Source organism: Genypterus blacodes, unplaced genomic scaffold (assembly GCF_046128005.1).
Source record: "Genypterus blacodes isolate CSIRO-AG114 ecotype Tasmania unplaced genomic scaffold, CSIRO-AGI_Gbla_v1 ptg000107l_1, whole genome shotgun sequence".
Classification (NCBI taxonomy): domain Eukaryota; kingdom Metazoa; phylum Chordata; class Actinopteri; order Ophidiiformes; family Ophidiidae; genus Genypterus; species Genypterus blacodes.
In genome coordinates this window covers 259,786-274,656 of record NW_027466911.1, presented here as the reverse complement: position 1 = coordinate 274,656, position 14,871 = coordinate 259,786, and the positions used below count along the sequence as shown (strand labels likewise).

The 14,871-nt window shown below is 39.4% G+C and overlaps 1 protein-coding gene across 2 annotated transcripts in view; it reads right to left on the bottom strand.

The window, feature by feature from the left end:
- Positions 1–12,633, bottom strand: part of ncalda (neurocalcin delta a) — a 37,299-nt gene extending 24,666 nt beyond the window's left edge. For both annotated transcript variants that reach the window (XM_076160687.1, XM_076160689.1), the window contains exon 1: positions 12,544–12,633. The gene's annotated coding sequence lies outside the window, so the exon portion shown is untranslated. The remainder of the gene's footprint in view (positions 1–12,543) is intronic.
- Positions 12,634–14,871: the final 2,238 nt, after the last annotated feature.

Here is a 14,871-nt window from a genome sequence, read left to right as displayed (position 1 = left end):
CCAACACCGGTCTGTCTGAGCTGCTGCGGTTCGGGAAATGACTCTGCAATCACGTAGCAAGAACAGAGACTGAGACTGAGTTTCTTCCTGGAAGCCATAAGAGTGGTCAATGTTCACCTCTCAGGGGCTCACTAAAGCACAGGCCTGCCTACACCCACACACCCACACACCCACACACACATAGCACATCACAATACACGCACACACTGCACTTTTTCCATTCCTTGAAGCCACTTTACATTTATTTTGTACTTGTTTATTGTAGATATATATAATATACATATATATCTCAACTCAACTCAATTTATAAAGCGCCAAATCACGACAAACATTATCTCGAGGCCCTTAACATGCATTTTTAGAAGGCCAACATTCCCCCATGAACAGCAATTGGTAACAGCGGCAAGGAAAAACTCCCCTTTAATGGGAAGAAACCTCAGGCAGAACCGGGCTCTAGGTGGGCGGCCATCTGCCTTGACCGGTTAGTTTTATAGAGCAAGATAGAGAAGGGAGAGACGCACACAGAGAGACGCAGCAACAACAATGATAGTACAAGTGTAAGTATGACTAATGATATTAATACTAATACTACTAACTTTTATCTGACTATACTATTTGTGTACTCTCCGTCATCATTGCCATTCTATTTAACTACATATATGAATGCACGTATGTATAGGTATGTAACAAAAAAAACACCCTGGAGTACTGTGAGTGAGGGTTCATATGGCCGGGCTGTGTGGAGGATGGAGAACAAAAGGACCCTTCCTTTGTCCTCCATCCCCCACACAGGTTGCATTGAGGAAAACTGGGGTGAAAAGAGTGCAAGGCAGATGGCAAGGGTGTGTGACAGAAAGAACAAATCAGAAAGAGAAAAAAAACAACTGGCTGAGTGCAGTGAACATAATTGAATAAAGCTCATTACAAGGAAAAATATGACTGCAGAGCAAATCAGAGACGAGAGCGAAATCTACAGGACAGAGAGCAGCCAAGGACAAACAATTCAGATGATGTAAGAAACTGAAATGAGAGTATTACTGCCCGCCCTGCGAATTGGTATACATGTAAATTATTTAGATTAAAGCCTGGACCTTGGATAAGCTGTCTAGGAGGTGATTACCTTGTGTGTTAGTATGTAGGGTGTGCAGGCACTAGAGGGAATTCTTTCCTCCTAAAGACTGAGGAAGCAACAGCATAGGTGGAAGAGGAAGCATAGTAAACCCCTTCATAAGTTGCACCTCAGAAATGGAGTTGTTCCCGCACAGAAACACTGTATAACTGTACTGCAGGCCTCAGTAGAATAATGAAATCATTTCTGATACAACGGCATACAACGACATGTTCAACCAACATTTCTTTTGAAGACACATGAGGTAAACTTGGTTATATCTATTTAATATTTATACACCTAGGCATTATCAGCAAATTCTTTTTCATACCGCATACAGTACAGCAAGTGAGGGGTATCAGTTTATTGAGTCAGTCGCATTCTCCGTGGTCACCCTCTCCTGGTGGTCCAGACGCCAGTGTGATTGTAGTGTTCAGTGGAATAAGGGCACCAAATGAGCTAAGTCTGAATATAGCCTTAGAGACAGACACTCAAAGGAGACATTTATACAGTTATTAAGCTGATTTTACTCTGATATAATTACCAGGGTCCGGACCTAGGTGACATGATACCTGGCTACGGCCATACTGTGAAATTACATTTGTGAATTCAGGAGATTGTTGTTCAAATCATGTGATTCTATTCTTCAGTTTTATTATAATTAATTTCAGCACCATCTGCCATCAGTTGTATGAATTATTTATTAACCTGGTGTGAGATGCAATAAATGGCTGTGGATTGGTGGTTAGGATCATTGCCTAGTTTTAAAACCTACAAGGGTTTTTTCGACATGGAATTTGTACCTTCTTCCCGAGTCTGTTTGGCTGCCACTATGCAGGTAAGGTGAAGTGGAAACCTTGCATTGCCTGTAGGTGTGAATGTGAGTATGAAAGAATTGGTGTATGTTAGCCCTGTGATTGGTGACCTGGCCAGAGTATACCTGGCTGGGACCCTGCCTGCCAAATCCATGCACATGGTTAACAGAATGGATGGAGGTGCAAAATAAGTCACATTGTCACTTTGCCTGCCTCTCTCATTGGAATATTAATGATATGATGATGATAAACATGAGCCATGTATTTATATTGGCATAGTATGAAAAAAATGTTTTGATTGTATTGTTGAACTACAAAGAAAGTAGCATATTCCTATTTATCACAGTAATAATACAGTAAATAATTTAGTTTCAAAGCCAGATTTTGCCTGTGGAAGTATATGTGCAAATTGCCACACAACATGAACTGTTTGGAAAATGTTGCACTTGTGGATAACACAAGATGAATACAATGCTAGGGAATTTCTACAATAACATTAGAATGGGGTGTTACATAATTACAAGTGGCACCTTGTAATCCTACTGCCTATTACAACATGTCCAGGAATTAGGCTGGTAGACAAGGAAATGAATTATCTCCCACGCACCATATGTTTACAAAATGTGACAATGTCGTGCACTGAGGGGAGAGAGAGAGCAAAAAGGGACATCCACATACTTCCACGCAAGAACCCAAAAGCCACACACATACATAAATGTGTAGCCATATATAAATTCAAACAGTCTAGGAAACTTTCTGTGAGCCCTAAATTAGCTCCTTGTAATAGATTACACCCCTGATGGTGCAAACTCATATAACCTGCGGCCCACAGCTGTAATCAGTTAGACTATTATGGTATGTTACACACAGCTCCTCACCCAGCTTTATGTCAGCATGTTAATTCACAAACTCACAGAGAGAAGCAGACATGAATGTTTAAAACACACCTCTCCGCTGTGTGTGTTATGTAACTGCAATAGATGAGGTGGGCGAGCTTATGCACCTCACTCAACAGGCTAATCCATTGTACTGCATCACTTGCCAAAAGAACAAAGAAAATCATCTGAGTTGGCTCTGCTGCTGCGTAATGAAATAGGTTACACAAATGTACATTTAATAAAAATGATAGCTGACCATGGAGAAATGCCTAATATTCTAAAATGGTAAACATAAAACGGTTTGAAATTGAATTTAGTTTGAAGTAATATATGAGAAATGTATTTTGATTACACAAAAGATCCAAGTCCAGCCACAATGAAAGTCGGTCCAAAGTGAAAGATATAATCTACAGCTTTTCTACAGTTAATCTACAGTTTTACAATTCAATTTACCCACTGCAATTAAGGCAAAAATGTGAATTTAGTGACATGGAATGGAATTAAAAGAATTCCGTTGTTTGCCATGGTTAGGAAATGCATGTGTGAGGAGAATGAACTTGCATGGGTAAATCTATTTAAAATGGCAGAAGATTCAATTTAGGTCAAATTCAATGTAATCGTGGTCTTCACATGATGTTTTATAGTCTTAAAAAGAGAGTGAGATCAGTTTAGGATATGTGACCTTGGTAAGGATAGCACACACTCACCTGGAGTGACCAGGTGAAGCTGAATGGAAACACACACATACACATTTCACCGTATATCTACAAACATGGATTTGGTTCTTGTAGTGAAAAGCACCTGGCAAGACTACATTGTATGACAGTGTGAAGAAAAGAGACATACAGTCCTCTGCCCACTATCTTCCTCCTTCTCTGCTTTATATTTGCTTTCAGTCAATCTTGTTCAACCATCTTGCCTTGGCAACCTATTATACTGGAGTGAGCCAAACTTTCAGAGCCCTGGGCAGTTGGTATGAAGCATTTTAGTAGGATGCATTGGAAAGTGATGAGGGATTTTGGCAGTAGAAAGTAGGATGAACTGAGGAATTGTAATGAAAATGACAAAATAATGGCTGCCATCACAGATTGCTACACTAAAAACGACATCACTGAATACGAAAAGAAAACAACAATCCTGGCTTCTTAGCTCATACAACTACAATAATTGTCTACAGGGTTATAAAACACAAAATGGGATTTAGTTAAATGGTACAAAAAGTGTTTAGTTACATTTGTATGGATATATAAGGAAAAGGGTAAACTGTAGGACTAATTTAAAAAAATCATTCATACATTCTTCTGCATGTGTTATTACTGAGGCAACACGGCTAAGCAATTTTCGAATGAGCCAACAAACAAGAAAAAACAAAATAAATCTAGATAACACAAAATATCTGTATATGTGCGTAGATGCTACACATACGAAATTTCATCAATGTCTTGGAGAAGGGCCGTCTATAATTGCTACGAGTATAATTCTAAAGATTAGGCGTTGATGCAACTTTCCTAGAATAGTCAGTTGGTGGGCAGATTTTGCACTTTGGAACATGATTACACACTTAATGCCACATCTTATCATCTGAGAAACAGCTTTTCCGATATGAGAGCAAATGTTCCTCATCTCTTCTGTAACAACGACTCTTTTTCTGTAATAAGTTCAACTTCGCTTCAACACTTTGCCACAGAACACCAAGGACGGTAAAGAGACGGCTTCATGAGAGAAAAAAATAGGATTTCTGGATAATAGTCAAAATACATTCTCGTAATTTTTTCCGCATTTCTCTAATACCTCCATATCACACAGCATTTCAGCTAGATGAGGTAAACACTGGTTTGTCTCAGGGTAGTTTTTTAACAGTGACGAGTGAGAGCAGAACCATGTACATTTATGCACACGCATGCCTCATTCTCACTTGTTCTTTTTCTCACACACAAATACTTAAGAACACAAGACAGACTGTCCAGAGCTTAAGCATATTTCACATACCATTTGTGCAACTACACAAACATCAATGACCTAAATGTTGGCTAGTCAGATAACCATATATGGGACGCAACATCTGGCTCTATGGCAAAATTGACTTTGATGACTTTGATGTTACAGTACAGTGAAGGACATGAAGCAAAACTAAAAATAGAACAAATTGCTAAAAAAAGAAAAAAGTGAGTCCAGCTTGTGTTTTCTGGATAGTGATCACATTCAATCCCACTACATTATGCCAGAACCACTCTGGCAGGCCAACAGCAACCAAATACAATCAATTTCAGGTTTATATTATATTAGACAATGGCCACAGACATTTATGGCTATAATAGCACATCCTTCATGGTTAATAAAGGCTGTAATGTAATTATGTGATGATGTGCCTGGTTAAACACACAATAAAATCTATGACTTTTTGATTCACACTGACTACATGTCTGTGGACTTGAAATTGTTTAACTGAATCCAGACTCAAGTATTGTATTTATCTTTTCATTACTATAATTGTCATTGTCTCTTTGTAATTTATGCTTTTTACCACCTATGGTTCTGATTTTAGGGAGTTTATCTTCGACTTCTTAGAGAACTTAGAACTGGGTCTGGAATAATTTGTTTGTTTGTGTGTGGGTTGTAATACTGGCCTCTTTACAAATAACGTGCACTGTGTTTGTTCTTTTATATGCTTCCTTCCTTAAGATGGGTCTGAGTTCAGCTTCCATCTACAATGACACTGCATTTGTAGTGTGTATAAGATGACTCGATGTGAACTGAATCTTGTTTATTTTCTGTATAAATCAAGGTAGGACAGGAATAGCATTGAATACAAGGCAGCAGGCTTTGCTCTTCCTCAGCTCACTGAAGGTATGTGCGAGAGCCTAACGTGGCAGAGGACGAATTCAACATCATTCAGGCAAAGACAACCAGGAAGCTTCTTGTTAAAGTATAACAAGGTTTATTCCACTCAGTAGCATTAACTTGTTGTCAAAACTAAAGAATGTAACCAAACACAAACAGGAAATATTAAAACATTAAGGGATATCTACAGGTAAGCGTAAGTGTGTGTGAATGTGTGCGTCAACCCAGTCTGCGTTACGCGGGTCCTTGCGACGATGCAGTTTAGTCCGTTGCAGTGTACGGTCAAGAGGGAGACGGGCTTGACTCCAAATCTTCGGTCCCAGTGGGAAAGCCCGTAGCCGACGTGGTGTGGGGAAGGAGAAGGGAAGCTGCTCGCCTTCTTGGTCCATAATCAGACATCACAGTCATGAAAATGAAATAGGTCAACGAACGAACACACTGATTTTGTCTGTGTTCACTGGAGTCTTTTTCTCTTTTTCTTTTTTACTCGCCGAGGGTGAGATCAGGAGATGTGGTTCTTTGTTCTTCGTCGAGGAAAGAGGGAGAGGATCTCCCATCAGCAGCAGGGGCGTCGGAGAACGAGAGTCTCCTATCAGCAACTGAAGCAGTACTCGTGTACATAATCGGTCTGAGTAAATACCAAGCTCACCTGAAAACGTGCGGTCAGATGTCTTGTTTGTCGTACAGAAATGAATGGTATTTCCCTTTAGGACACCGAAATGCAGATGTGTGTTGGATTTTAACAACGTTTCAAAATCTCAGGAATGGATAAGTACTTAAATGATGAATAAACACCATAGTGCACTAAGAAGAAAAGGAGACCAAACTATGTATTGCTAATCGCCTAAGACACCAGTCCAGGCAATGTGGGTGTCTGGACGAGACATGCTTGTTTGCTCATTCGCTCATCTGCTCAATGTTGTCTGCCTACCATATCCACTATATACTCCCACGTGCAACCCCCTCCTCTTATTAACTCTTTCTCTTGCGCTTCCCTACTTGCGACAGACCAGCTGACACGATTCCCAGCCCACTCATTACCATCCCTCTCACAGAACTGTCGCTCTGAGTAGCTTTCATCCTAATGCATAACGATAGATTCATATTCCAATTACCTTTAAAGACTACTGTCCTTCATGACATACTATACAGCAATTATTATCATTATTGTCACCTAAGTGCAAACAAAGAAGAGTGCAGTTTGTTCAAATATTATTAGAGCAAGAAGTATTTTGTCAAGGCTTGTTTAGCTTTAATGGAGGTATGGAAAAATTCAAATAAAAATGTTTCCATCTCATCGTCCTGTATATCTAGGCTTGGCTGAGAGAGACATGCATTGTTTCAGCCACTAATTCAGGGCATGCCCGAGCCAGGGTGTGAAGCAAGAACCTGTCACTGAAGCTTAGCAACTCCTCTCAGCTCTAACAACACAACTCACTGCTATTGATGCCACCACGTCTGACGGTGTGTCTGCTCTTGGCAGCAAGTACAATGTGAATCTTGGGATTGTCACTGGTATGATGGTGAGGTTTTATGTACATTATGTAATGAATAAGATAGATTAGTTATTATCTCTTATCAAGATATTTCAAAAAGTAGTGTGCAGATTTTGATGAAATTTTCTGGATGGGTGGAACTTGATTCAATGCAGATTTGATATAATTGTATGATAGATCTAGATCAGGATACAGATTTAATCATTTCAATAATAATCATTTCATATTGTGAGATAGGGTGTTTAACATTTTTGCCAATTTCTTGGTCTTCTTGCCTTGGTGGAGTTTTTAAGCAAAAATGCACACTAACTATTTCATTCTAAGGTTTTTGTTATGTTCAGTTGGTGCCATATGTGTGTGTCCATCTATCTACGAGTCTGTGTAAGTAGTAGAGAATAAATAAGCTTTAGCAGCTGTTGGACAAGATTACTCACTCATTAGAAGTAAGCAACAGCAAAGGATGAAAACAACCACGGCATTTTACTTTTCAGACATTTCGCTTGATGGACAGACTAAAACTTGAAGTTGAAGTTCAAGAAGGTTGTTTCATTTCTAGTGGCTAGCAACATTCTCTATAAATAGGATCACTAAACCGGGAGCTGAAGCAGGTCTGGTTCTTTACTGGCCATGGATGCCAGTAAAGACAAATAATGCTTAGGTCTTTTTCTCAACATTTATCTTTAAGTGAAACCTATTTTGTGCCGTATATACGGTTTGAAGCCACATAAAAAAGGAAGCAGAATGAGATACAGAATAAGGGAGATCCCATCTGCTGGCCATTATGGATGATTCATAAATGGATGCAGCATGGTATGCATTACACAGGGGATGTACAGTAAATGTTCCAGACTTACTTAAAGCACCTGGGTGATGTTGACAGAGACATCTAGCAGGGGGCTCCAGGAGGCCTCTGTTGCATTTTGGATAGAGGTTATTTATATTTTCTATTCTGATGACTTTGTTTCATGTATAAAATCGGAGTTGTCCTGCTTTTTTGGTTCGGATCAATTGAAGCAACATGATGTCTTCACTGACAAAAACCATTTTCGCCCCAACACAATGAACAGATTCCATTAAAATCCCCCTCCAACAGTGAATGAAAGCATAGAGAGTGATATGACTTTATCAATCCCTGAAGCCTATCACAAGGTTGTCAGATAATGTCAATTGGCCTCCGTCTCCTAACCTACATACAGGTAAGACATGCCACACAGACAGATGGACGGAGTGACACACTCTCATAAACTCTCATCCACATGCATACAGGAGATATGCCAGCCAGCTGGTCTGGACAGCTGACATTTGAATGAGACCACAGAGGGATGTGGCTTTACAGTCAAACCAGCAGTTGGGTGAGGCAAAGGACACAGTGCTGGAGGTGATTATCAAATCATCTAAATCAAATATCAATCTCATGATCAATTATAGAAACAACAGACTGATAGAGAACTGTCACTACAAACCTGATCCATATGGATCCAAACCCACAGCAGAAACCAGGATCTAAAATCAACATACCGTAGAGCCATTACAGAGCTTCATTTTAGCGGCAAGCCAATCATCAAGCAGAAAAGGGCTGTTACCAGTGACGATTAATGCCATTGGATACCATTGTAAACACACCGACTTGTGATAACACTTAGCACTCAGTGATGATGCTTTAATTTGCTCCCTTTGGTCTCTTTTAACAAAATGGTTAACAACAGGGCACACATGGATCTAAGATTATAAGCAAATATATTTGTCTGGGAAAGTTTTAAATAGTTTTGCTTTATAATCTAATTTTACGCCATAGAGTAAAAAAAAAGAACTGTCTCACAGTGTGAGTTTAACTCTGAACTACAATAATGCTAATAGTTGGCATCAGCCTTACACATCAGAGATCATGTATTTCAAAGCTATAAGCATAGTAAATGGCAGACGTTCCACTCAAACACTAAATCACTTAATGCCAGCTATAGTTATGACTTAATACATGAGATTGGTTGGTACAACAGAGATGACTCATAGGTTAAAGTATAGAATCTGAGCAAACCAAGGGCCAGGCTTCAGCAGTCTGTCATCACTGGACTGCTGGTCTAATCTGACACACATGAGACATGATGAGTGCCTTCCATTCTAGTTCATCCTTCTAAACATGAAGCATGACAAGATAGAATGAGATCCAGCTACATGAAACAATTAGGCAAACAGGGAGACCAACAGAGACGAATATACATTTCTAAAGACCAATCTAACAAGTGCACCTACTGGAAGCAATAACCATGTGTCGTCTTCTGTGCTGAACTAGAAATGGACTGTAGACATTAAAATCTATGGCAACTGCTACACAGCCATGTATAGTGTTTATGACTGTGGCTATAGGGGAGTTGTGGGAATTTTAGGTACTGGATAGAAAACGTCTTGGTTGGCCAAAAATGTTATGAGGCAGTGAAATATTCTCCATTCCATCAGCATGATCATATCCACAGAGCACTGCAGCAGATGCCAATGCCATACTGTGAAAGACCTTTCAAAATAGAAAGTCAAACAAAGGCTCTTTTCTTTGAAACCGGCGTCTATGCAATAGAGAGAGCTCACATCACTAAAATCACAGAACACTGCCAAAAACCTTTGAGAGTCTCAGACTTTGATCTGACACATGTTGAGAAGTTGAACACACTGTGGGGGGGTAAATCGATCACGGATCACAATGTGCAGAAAAGCGTCGGCGCAATGTGAAAGAGGTGAAACTTTCACACCATCACCTGTTATTGCCATCACTGACTGTAAGGCATACATGGAAAAAGCAGAGTAAATGGTAAGTAATAGTAAATAATTAAAATCTCTGGAGATGGTTACCATGCCTGTTATACCATGTGTTTAGCCGTCGTCTCTCAAACATATTCCTTGATTTGCTATTTTTTGCACCTGCACTCCGTGTACAATCATATTTTAGACATCAGCTGTATTGCTGTGACATCTACTTGCATTGCTGCTAAAGGGAAATAATGTAACCCTCTAACCTTCTAATGGAACACGATGAACACTGCAGGGTACAAAGACCAGACTGGAACTCACTGAAAAGCTAAATTCACAACAACAACAACAAACACTGGTTTTCTGAAGCAACAATGACCATACTGTAACTAAACTCAACCACATTGTTGCCATCGTTGCACAAAACATGTCACAAAATCTATGTTTTTATACGGAAAACAAATTTTGCTGGCTAATTTGTGTGATTAAAAAAAATGAAGCTGATTGAAATCAATACATATTGTAAGTCAGCGACACAGTGATACAAACAAACAGACAGAAATTCTCCATCCATGAATGGCTGGATTGAGGGGGTGTTAAGTGCCAAGTCTTCTCCTGAAGGCCGTGGGCAGCACATCATGTTCCCTTGTTCAAGCTGTCACCACCAAATCTGTGGGCAGCAGGAGACAGACAGCTGATGATCATGTTTGATCTCAGCATCTGAGCCACACTCATGTCAAATAAAGCAGGGACACGAGGAACACATGTAGAGCTCTGCATGGTAGGATGCTGTATTTCTGTGATTTGTGTGACTTGACATTTCGAGTTTCAACTATTTTTCCTATTTCTAGAAATGTCACACTGTGCACATTGTTGTTTTTTTTCTCCAATATTTGCCTTGAAGCTTCCCTCACATCCCGATGGCCCCTCTGTGACCAAAAAAAAAGACCAAAATAATTAAATCTTCATGCAATATGACACATTTGACATTCCCCACTAACAGCTGCAGCTACAGCTACATGTCCCTGGTTGAGAAATGCCACCAATTAAAACAATCCATCCTGAGACTGTTTCCCACAACAACGCTGGGTCTGATAAGGAAGAGAAACCAAATGAAACAACAAGCATTTCTTTGCAAGTTGGCTCAGTCTTGTGAAGCCGACTGGAGTTGTGCTCATGTGGCCTCCACACCTCCAGGAGTTCAGACTCACTGCCTGCATCAGGAGGCGTCAGATAGCCCTCCAGCTTATTCTTTTTGTTTTACAGCGAGTGGCAAGGGGGGCTTTGCTTTGTCAAGAAAAGATTTTCATTGCTTCTTCAAACCCAGTGGTAGAGATGGTTCAGCAGAAGTTCCTCCTTCTGTTACTGCTCCTTCTGTTCCCACTAAAGTCCCTTTCTGGGATTGGCCTTGGTCATCACCTAACATTTCAGACAATGCCCTTGTTTCAATGGCTTCTACCTTGTCTAGCTTGACATACCGACAGACAGCCTTGAATCTTGGACAGACTAAGTTGCACAGGTCATCAGTGACCAGGAGCCTCATTCATAACCATCTTGCATTCAGCCCAACAAATGGTTGTGACCTGAGACACTTCAGGAACTTGGGGCCCCCCTGCAGCTATTTTATTTTATTTTTTTAATTAGACGCAATACCTTTTAAATGTAAATTATATTCTTACCATAGCAGCCCCACTTTCATCTCTATGATATACTGTCATGTGTAACTAGGCCTTCCATCCATCCATCTATTCTCTATGTCTGTTTGTTCTATGTTGGATTATGGGGGTTTTAAGCCTATTTCAGTGTTCACTTTGTAAGAGGTGACTCCGGGACACAAGCTAAATTTCTATGGACTGCGAAAGGAAACCACAGCAGTCAAAAAAAGCTCACATAAACATTAAGAGAACACACACTACACACAGAAAGGATTCAAACCCAATAACGTCTAGCCGTGATCAGACAGTGCTACCACAAGTATTTGTTTCACCTTCTCCAACACGTCATTTCCTATGTTGTCTCATCTAATGTGAACCTGCTGTGTGTTTGGTGATTCTTTTCGTGGAATAAATAGAAAAACTTGTTCATCTCAGTGATCCAGGTAGTCAGATGATTCTAGAAATTCCAACTGTTAACAAATGTCACTTTAAATTCCATTAAAATCCCTTCTGAGCCGCAGCAAAGCACGCGTACTCATCCTGTACGCCAGCGAAGTGATTTGTTGTTTCACTTTGTATCCGGTTACATCAGAACCTGCTCAGATCTTTGCATTTGTAGACACACAGGCAACGGTACTAACACTAAACGACAAGCTACGAACACTATAACATCAACAACATAAACAACCGCAAAAGATGATGAACAACTTCTGGTGACAAAAGTCTCGATATTGTTGGACAGCGATAGTTTCTATAAGCAGGTGTTGTAGTGTTTGGATGCCAAAGCAAAGTAACCTTAGAGATGGTACAGGTTGCATTAACACACTAAAGGAGCGAATTTGACATTTTCTCTTGTATTTACATTATTTTAAACGTAGCTAGCTAATGTTGCTGCATCATTTCAGCACATAGACAGGCTCAGTTAACTCACACTGTGCCTCTTCTTTTTTTAAGGGACAACAATTACAACGTAAGCAACCATACAGTGGCTAAATATAAACATAGACTTACCTAATTAACTTTTAAATGTCACCAAGAGAGGCTTCTTCATTCGGTTACTCGTAAGACGCTCAGACCAACCACACATGTTCCCCCAACAAGTGTCAAAGATCATCTAGAGACACGAGTGTTTACATGTCTCGAAAAATGGCGCTTCTTCCGGTCTGCATAAATCTCATGCGGATTCATTCTAAATTAAACAGACACAACACAGTCACATTTTAGCTCTCGGTTACGTATAGGTTCACTTTGGCTTCGAGTTTGAATCCGCACCAGGTTGCTACATGTGTCCTTCATGTTCCCCTTTGAGAAGAATCTAGGGGATTCTGTGGAAATCCGAAAAAAGCAACAAAGTGGGACCTCTCAATTTTTCAATAGCTATGGTTAGGGTCTCCTAAAACATCCATTAATAAATATATATTATATTATTAGTAATATTAGCCGGTGAAGAAATATTAGATCATTCATTCATTCGGTCATTGATTTTCCTGGTCGATAAACCACATAGAATACAGAAACGTCTGTTCGATGTTAAGTGTTAATCTCAGGTATATTGTTTATGGCTCTCGAGTGCCATCTAAAGGATATCTATGAGAAAACAGTGGTTTCCCTCACCGGTGGGATTAATAAATGACATAAATAGATCCTTATGTTCGCGGTCAAATACGGAATAAGATTGACAATTTCCTTACAGAACCGGAACTGTTCAACAATAAACAAAAATTTAAAAATGAGTTAGTGTTCGTGAGGGGTTTAGTGGAATCTTAACTGTAAACAGGAATGGTCATAGCGCAAAGAATGAAAACACATTCCCAGTAACACTACAAAGTACAGGGTCAAAATATAAATTGAAATTACTCTTTCACTTTCTTAAAATTGCGCCCTCTATGATGCTTGCAATTTTTTGTGTGTTTCTTATTTTGTTCATCTGCTGTAGAGAACTTGCACTTGGCGTTCGACTAATTCGATTTGAACAGCGACTCAAAACCTATTTTGTTGACCCATATATAGCCAATTTATCAATCAATCAATTAAAATGTCACGGCAATATGCTGCAACCGTATATACAGAGAATGTTGTTTCGTATAAGATAAATCCACCAGGTGGCGACCAAGAGCTGTGTTGCATATCACCTTTTCCATCTCATGCTGGTGAATGGCAATATTCATTCATTTATGTTGCGTCCACCACATTCAACTTTTCAAATTGTATTTTCAATTACAAAACATTTCTGGTGGCTTGCAGATGAATGTTACACATGAGCAATGGTACGAGGCTGGCTCACATGTTGCTGAAATATGAAAGAAAGAAAGAAATGACTGTTACTGAATCGTTCATCTTTCTCTACCAAACAGATTTGTCATGTCTTTGGCATAGTGAGGTTTTCTTTCCGCCTCGCCCATGCATCCATTAGCTGTGTCCATAAATATCCTCTCACTTTAATGAGAGGAGAGGTAATCAACAAGAAGTGATGCCAGGCGTGGTAATACATTCTGCAGGAATACTAATTGGGGTTTGGAAGGGTCAGGCGCCTTTAACATTAACTGCTCTGTCACATGATACTCACATATTGTTCTCATCTTATTTGATAATCTTTTCTAACATCAAATAATCGGACGGCGAATAACATTCAAACAATAGATTCTGCACTAAAATCCTTTTCTTAGTTCCTATTCTCCCTTTTCGGATGTAACAGTTTCTCAATAACATGACAATGGGAAATGTTCTATTTATTAACTAATAAAGCTCCCCCAACAATGGTAAATGGATTGTACTTTTTTATCCAAACATTCACCTGAACCAGTCCCATGCCAGTTGTGATGGGAACCAGACCTCTCACCTTCATCCTTTTGGGAGAAAATGTAGAATATGTGTGTGGTAGAAATGTATTAAAACCCAACAAATCCAGATTTTTGTGCCACTTAATCTTAATAGCTGTTAATCATAATTAACTTGATAACACAATATGGTAAGCAGACAACTGAGAGACAATCAACCATTTTCAGCATCAACAAAACACAAAGAATGAAGCCAAAGAATGTATTCATTAGTAAAGCTCGGCCAAAAACAAAAGAGAGTTGATAGGACAGGATTGGGACTGTATCAGTGTAGGATAAAGAGAAAACATGTGGGAGGCTAATAAAAGAGTGAATATATGAAAAAAAAAATAGTTTTCAATTATTTCAGTTGTATTTTGAAACATGAAATTGCTAATTATGTCAACAATGATTTTGTAAAATTGTTATCTCCAAAAAAGATTTGCTCATGCCTTTTAAAGCGTGCAGCATTTTCAAATGAATTAATTAGACGATCACAGTAATTACTGTTTATATTGTTGTT